The sequence below is a fragment of the Saccostrea cucullata genome, unplaced genomic scaffold (genome assembly GCF_032062105.1).
Source record: "Saccostrea cucullata isolate Sc308-1 unplaced genomic scaffold, CSIRO_AGI_Scuc_v1 ctg695, whole genome shotgun sequence".
NCBI classification, from domain to species: domain Eukaryota; kingdom Metazoa; phylum Mollusca; class Bivalvia; order Ostreida; family Ostreidae; genus Saccostrea; species Saccostrea cuccullata.
In genome coordinates this window covers 300,136-308,618 of record NW_026930941.1, presented here as the reverse complement: position 1 = coordinate 308,618, position 8,483 = coordinate 300,136, and positions in this window count along the sequence as shown.

The following is an 8,483-nucleotide window of genomic DNA, read 5'->3' as shown; positions in this document are numbered from 1 at the left end:
CGTATGCCGGAGATCATCTATTAAGTCTGTGTTGCCCAAAGAAATCAGTCGAAGACGTTCTTGTGTGACAGGGTTAGTCGCTTGTGAGCCATCAAATCCTATTTCTTTGTAGATGAACTTTAGTACTGAAGGAGACAAAGTAGTGATGTTGTTCATTTTTTCTTTGTAAACACGCTTCATTTGTCTTGTATGAAACTCCAGAAGCTTTGGTCTTGCCTGCTGTAACATTCTTGCCCCAGTTATTAGAATGTCAGGGTCAGATATATTTGTTGGAGCCTTGGAAACAACAAAAGTTGTCTGTGTTGATCCACCTGGGCTAAATCTGACAACAAGTATAATTTGATGTCTCTAAGAAATCGAAATTTCTGTGTCGTATTTTCAAATGGATGCTCCACGTGTTCTATTTCATTGAAGACCACTAGTTCATGTTCAGCCTTTCTTGAAACCAAATTATCAAGGATTTTATATTGAGTGTGGACTATCTTTGCTGCTGATCTATGTTCAATAGTAGCATCTTTTGCTATTGTGCGGACAGGATGGTCAAGCAAATGGTTACTTTTCATCTCATTGTTCTTCTCTGTGAGGTACTTTCGATAGGAATCTAAGGAATCTGCCAAACGTTTGATGTCATCTGCACCATCTTTCCAAGCAGCTGTTGATGATGTGACTGGTTTAAGAAGAATAATGAAAAGAGAAAAAATCCTTATAAATATCATAAGGCCTAACTAGCGGTACTATATCACAGTATTAAATGCTCATTATAAAGGATAACGCACACATGCCCATACTATTAATACGAATAGTCAAAGGTGTTTTCAGTTATTCTTAATATTTGTATTATTTATTGATATCCAGTTGCCTTCTCTACATGATACACATATGTATGTGTACAGAATTTTACAGCTCTTTCGCAGGTGTTATTTTACAAATATTTTAAAAATTAGCATGAATGAATAAGTTATGAAAATTTGCTTTCTCTCCAGTCTGACATTGCCACTGTAAAAATAGATATTAAATCTGGATATGAAGATAAATCTGACAAAGTGATGCAGTGGAAAAAATTACCTGTAAAGTGCTTCTGATTGAGACTGTAATTCTTTGGTGTCCAAATGCATCTGCTTCAATTTCTTTCTCTTTAGCTCATTGAACCCCTGGAACCCTTCAAAGATCTCGGGAATAGGAGACACATTTGTGCGATCTCTTGCAGCATCATTAATTCTACCATGATGGTTGGTAATATACCAGAGTGCATTACAGACAACCTGAAATTCAATATTTTAATAAAATTGTATTTAAATGTTCTTACACAATATCAATTTGCAGTTTTATGTACATGACATAAAGTCTGAAGTCAAACATACTGTACCATGAAGTTAAATATGAAAGGGTGTCATAGACTTCAAATATTTAGCATATAAATAAAAAACAGCATCTCTTAAAACAATATTTATGTTATAAAAGACTATTTAGTTTTAAAACACTAGTATAAATAGTTATTTCAATATTAAATTTAAAACATTGTATTGACACCATGTATTTTAACAATCAGACACTGCAAGATATTTAAATTTTTCAAACCCTGTCTCCTAATTATTTAACATAGATAGTGACTGCAGACACTGAAAGCGATAATACATACTTTAATAGCTTTTTATTAGTAAGAAATACACCCAAGCAGAATATATGGAGTGGTAAAGGTTGGCTATGACATAGAACAGACGAATAAAAATTTTTTTAAAAATTGAATGATATCAAACAGAAATTTATACATGTATTTAAATGAGTTGAAAATCAAATTTCAATCACAGTTACACTAAAAATGAAATTTTCAATATTCTTGTAATGTCAGAAACACAATTTATGAAAATACAGGTAACCTTTTACCACCCCAAGGTGCAAAAATAGGTACATTTTATGCGCATTCAGATATTATTAATATAGAGACCTAAAACCAAAGAAATAGTGACTATATTATTCTACTATAGATAGTGTACATGCAAGATTTATACTTGAGTATGTGTATAAAATACCTGCATGACCTGGTAAAAATGAGAGAAGCAATTTATAAATGATTAAAAAACCAATAATACTCTCATTAAATCTCATTAAATTAATCCAGATAAAAACGAAGCACTAAAAGTGACCTTGAAAACTTGAAAAGAAAAATTTGTAAACATATTCATTTATAAAAATATCTGTGAAACAAAGCACTAGTTTCAGACATATTAAACCTTTGAAATTTAATTGATGGGGTGTAAAAAGTATCCTTAGATTCATATATAGTTTAAATATTACTACATGTATTAAACTGGTTTTACTAAAAAATAAACTTTGATTCATACTTGAACTATATATGATCCTTCGGTATCTAACATGGATCTGGGAAAGTCCAGTTTCTTTGGTATAAAGAATTTGTCTACAAGCTGGTTAAATATTTCATCTTTTCTGGTCAAACCAGTCTTGACCCCAGAACTGTAAAGTAAAAAAAAAAATCCTATTTTAATAATATTAAAATAGATCATTTAAAATAAAACACACCACTTCATGGATCACTAATCTGGGCTTAGTGGCATCGTATTAATGATATAATTAGTATTACTATTTATACCTAATATTATACTTATAAATGGACAATCCAAAATGTACCATTGTCATTTAATTTTTATATCTGAAATTTATTTATAATATCATCAAGTTTGATACTATTTTTTTTTTAAAAAGGCCGGGTTGGGGTAGAAGGAGCAAGAGAGAATATTTGGACAGACTGCATTTATAGAGATACAGTCATCTATCCTCTCCTGAAAGATAATAGATTTCTTTTATTATACCTTGTAGTCTTTTTAGGGGGGAAGGCTCCCCCCCCCCCCCGCCATCAGGACTTGAAATGCGTTTATTGTTTGCTTAGTGGCTTTCTCTGCCACCACGGATACCATGTCCTCTATAAATGTGTGTTCCTCTGGCTCTGATATACAGGCGAATGAAAAGCACCTAACATTAAATAACTCTTCCACTTCCCCCACTGTTAGGGCAGTTGTTATATCGTGACCGGTGGCACAGTCTATAGAGGACTTTCCTTTAACAGAACATTCAGTGCTTTTAACCTTCGATTCGTGATACCTGGCTGAGATATCATTGAAAGTCGTGGAACTCGAAAAGGTTGTTATCACACTTGTTTTTGTGCCCTTGTGGCGGCACAGTTCCAAAACAACAGACAGCACATGTGGCCGACCTCTTGCAATGGCCGCCGCCATTTTGTTTTGTATTTATAACACGGGAACCGAAAACGGTGACAGAACGACAAATTCCGGAAATATTTCGATTTTTTTTCCGAATCGAAAAAAAAACTTTAGGGTCGGCCCCCAAAAATAGGGTCGGTCGGGTAGCAGGAAACAAGACTATTTTTTTTTGGCCCAATCCTGTCTAACTCTTCCTTGACTTTCGGTTTTAATGCGTGCGCAACTCTTCGTGGAGGGTGTACTATAGGTGTAACATTTGTATTCACTTTAATGTCATATTCTCCTGGCAAACATCCGATGCCAGAAAATAAGTGTTCGTATCCCTTGATGACACTGTCAGTACTCACAGTACTATGATTTTCATTGACCAGATTTACACGTTGGACAAGCTTCAAATCCAGACAAGTTTGTAAGCCAAGTACAGGTACAACATCATAATCCACAACATGAATTACGCTATCATAATACTTCCGTTTGTATTCTAACGCAACGTGAGCCTTGCCAATAGCTTTGACTTCATCCTTGGAGTATGAGATTAATCGCGACTTCGATTTCCGAATATCCTTGATTCCTGCTTCTCTGCAAAGTTTCTGCGTGATCACATTACACTGTGCCCCTGTATCTATCTTGAAGTCAACGGAAATGTCATTGATTTTCACTCGAACTATCCAGTCCCGTTCCCTATCCTTGTCCGTTTTCTCAATCCCATATGCTATGAATTCGTTGTCTGGCTGTGAATCTCCGTCTGCCTCTGAATCGGACTCATGCTGGAGCATGTGCACACGGTCTCCCCGACTTTTACACGTTTTTTCAAACTGATTCATTTTCTTGCATTTTCTGCACTCCTAACTGTAAGCTGGACAGTTTCCTCGAGCATGAGAAGTTCCACAGCGATTACATTTTCCTTGCCGTGATTTGCTTTTGTCTCTATCCCGTGTCGGTTTGTTGTTTTTATTACGCGAATTTCCTTTGCCACGTCTGAACCCGCCATGTGCTCCTTGCGCGACCACTTGATTTATAGCTTTCTCATCTACGATGTTTTTAATTTGTGATTCACTGGCTTCATTAGCACGACAAATGTCTAAAGCCCTCTGTAATGTCAGGTTTTCTTCTCCCAACAGTCTCTTTCTTACAGAGTCACTCTTGATCCCGCATACGATCCGAGCTCTGATAAGAGAATCTTGTAAATTTTCAAACTCGCAACTCGCAGCTCTTTGTTTTAGATCAGTAACATACGCATCTATGCGCTCACCTTCTTTCTGTACCCTGGTGTTGAACATGTGCCTCTCATATGTAATGTTCTTCCTCGGGTTGCAATAGGCCTCGAATTTCTCACAAATGTCCTTGACTTTTTCTTTATCTTTGTCATCCCAGGTAAACGTATTATAAACCTCAATGGCTTCAGTGCCCACCACGTGGAGTAAGATCATCGCCTGCACCTTATCATCTTTCTCCGCCGTTCCGGACGCTATATTGTATATGTCGAATTGCTGCTTAAATCGCCTCCAATTCTAGATCTCCTTTAAGTTTCCGTTTAAGTTGAGTGCAGCTGGAGGGTTTAACTGGTCCATTTTTCTTCTGACACCACGTAAGATTCTCAACAACACATGTGCTCAGTAGCCATCTTTAATACACACACATGACGTCACACATACAAAGACAATACAGTTCACAAGACAAGCGGCATAACTCTGTAAATCTTGTTACAATTATGTCTGACCGTGAAGGGGGGGGGGGGTTAATCTCAAAAAAAGTAATTGCTATATGTTTTTAATAAAAAAGAAATAATTTTAAAATCAATCTATATTTGAATTATTATATTTTTAGGGGTGCAATCAAAAACTATATTTACTGACAGGCAAAAGACAGACTTTATTGAAACGACACCTCTATAAAGTTGCACAATTTATGTTATACATTGATTATAGTATGACATGTATGTACATAATTGTATGTAACTATGTTTATAAAATACGCATAAGATCAAGCAGTGAAGACATCACCTATTCCTCTTCCTACGTGCTTGATTTTGATATATTTTTCGGATTATCAAAACGAAAAAAAAAATTGTCCACACATTAGGTAAATCAAAAGAATAACAAGGACGCCAGAAGGCGAAGCATCTCCTCGCAAATCTACAGATCAAGGCCACGGACCTTTAGATCGCTTAAATTTGAGGTGTTGAAAAAAAAAAAATTTTAGACACAATTTCTTCAAGCGATCCAAAGATCTATGATCAAGGCAGCATTTGACATCAACCCCGATGTACAGTAAATAACGTCACCGTTTTGCAAAGAATAAACTCGGTCATATACAAAAACACACAATTGCGTAACTACATGTATATCCCCTAAAATTCTGTTGCAAGGGAAAAGCTAAATGAACATCTTTAATATCATAAACCACGAGTACTTTAAAATCTTATATGAGGTTTTAAAGCCACATTTCATGGACGTATTATATGCCCCCTCCCCCCTTTATTTAGAAAAAAAACTTTTTATCAGGATTTTCTTTGAGATATGTCTTTTATTTTTTTAATGCAGTCAAAAACATATTTATGTACAAGGGTCATTATACCCTCAGAAAGGAAATTTGACGGAGAAGCCTATCAAAGTTTTTTATTGATGTTATTAATATTAGGGAGTTTGGATAATTGTTGATCTCTAATGAAGTTACCGAGTAATTGTGTGTGTTTATTACGTAATAACGCACAATTTTAACCTTTACGTTAACTATTGATGGTCATTAATTAATGGTTTAATTTATTTTTTTTTAAATTGGTTTATCTGACAAGTTGGTGTTCTTTTTTTAAATAGACATCCACAACATATAATCAGAAAAAAAAAATCTTTTTTTTTTTTTTGAGATGTGTTGCCTATTTTGCAAATGGAGCCCTTCCTCTTTATTCAGAATGTTACGGATATACATTTAGTTATACATGTATGATCGACCGTTTATAGCCAAACTGTTCGAATTTTCTATTTGTATAAATCATTGTTTTCACTCAAAGAAAAATAAAATCGGGGAAACCGATATTAATTATTATTGAGAAAAGATTTTCCTAAACCAGATTCATATTCTAACTAGCTGAAGTCTTTTATTGCAGAGAATTTCAACGCTATTTTTATGCCCCCGTAAACGAAGTTTCAGAGGTATATAGTTTTTGTCGTGTCCGTCTATCTCTCTGTTTGTCCGCAAAAACTTTAACCTTGTCTAAAACATTTGATTTAGTAGAGCTGTGACTTTCATATTTCACAAGTGTATTTCTTGTGACATGTCCTTTCTTTGGTTACCACCAAATTTGACCTTGACCTTGGAATTTGACCCACTTTTACACAAAAAATTCATATTTTTAATTTAGCCATAACATTTGAACAGTAGATACCAGGACATTTATACTTCAAATATATATTTTTGTGGCAAGATCCTTTACTGGATACCACCAACATTGACCTTTTGACCTTGACCTTTGAGATTAACGTAATAACAAAAAAAACTTTAACATTGGCAATAACTTTTGAACGGTAAGGGCTAGAGTGTTCATACTTCACATATGTAATCTTTGTAAGAAGATGGTTCATCGGATAATAAAAGCGTTGACCTTTGACCTTGACCTTGGAGTTTGACCTACTATTAAAAAATAAACCTTGATCATATCTTCTAAAGGGTAAGAGCTAGTGCTTTTATACTTTAAAGATTTAATACTTGTGACAAACCCTTACATTTGATATCAAGACCTTTGACCCTTTGACCTTAGAGTTTGACCTACTTTAAAAAAAATCGTAACCTTAGCCATAACTTTTGAACGGTTAGGGCTAGAGCTTCCATACTTCACATACATATTCTTTGGAGCAAGAGCATTTATTAGATACCAATAACCTTGATCTTTTGACCTTGACCTTAGAGATTTCCGGACTTATAAAAACATTAACCTTGGCAATATTTTATTAAGAGTAAGGGCTAGACCTTTCATACTTCATATATGTAGTTCTTGTGATAAGACCTTTCATTTAACGTTAAATACCGTGACCTTCTGACATTGATCTTGGAGTATAACGTACTAATATAATTTTTTTAACCTTGGCCATAACTTTTGAATGGTTAGGGCTAGGGTTTCCATACTTCAAACATGTGATCTAAGTGGAAAGAACTTTCATTGGATACCAGTAACCTTGACCTTTTGAACTTGATCATGAAGATTTCTGTAAATATGATAAAACTTTAGTCTTGCCATAATTTGGGAACAGATGGTGATAGGGCTTTCATGTTTTACGATTGTATTTCCAGTTAGGTGATCCTAGTTTGGGTACCATTATATTAAATTTGCCTTTAAGAATAGTTCAATTTTCACAATGTTGCCATACGGGGGCATCAGTGTTTCACAAACACATCTTGTTTTTCTAAATTTGATCCAGAACTAATAAAAAATTAAAATTATTATGAGGGCAAAAACTTTCGATAGGAAGAAAAGTAAGCAAAAATATTTTAAAGTTAATGAAAAAAATATCATAAAGCTTTAATATCTGGAGTGAATCGTTGATGTTACTTCTTAGAAATCACAAAACTTGTGCTGTAACAAAAATATGAAATAGTTCAGACGATTCATTTTTCATAGCAAAAGAAAAGAAAATGAAAAGTAGTTAAAAACGTTGTGTTGTTCTCCACCAACTTTTAAAATGCTGAAAGTGACCTTTCTTTTACCCTTAAAAGTATTTTTTTTAGCTCACCTGAACCAAAGACTCAAGTGAGCTTTTCTGATCAAAATTTGTCCGTTGTCTGTCGTTGTCGTTGTCGTCGTCGTCATCGTTGGCGTTGTCGTTGTTGTCGTTGTTGTAAACTTTTTACATTTTCATCTTCTTCTCAAGAACCACTGGGCCGATTTTAAAGAAAACTTGCTACAAAGAATATTTGGGTAAAGAGGATTCAAGTTTGTTCAAATGAAGGGCCACGCCCTTTTCCAAGGGGAGATAATTATGAATTACAGAAAAATTAATGACATTTTTAAAAAATCTGGTCCCGGCAGTAGAGTGGGGCCAAATGGCCGATAAAAGTTTTACATTGGAATATCTAGGGAAACCTTTAAAAATCTTCCTTTCAAGTACTTTTAAGCCATGCTTAGTGATATTTATAGGGAATCATCCTCAGGTAGTGTAGATTCAAGTTTGTTCAAATCATGACCCCCTCGGGGTTAAAATTCAAGACCCCCACCCTCAGTAAACTTTTAGTTCTGATCTGATGTGTGCTTTT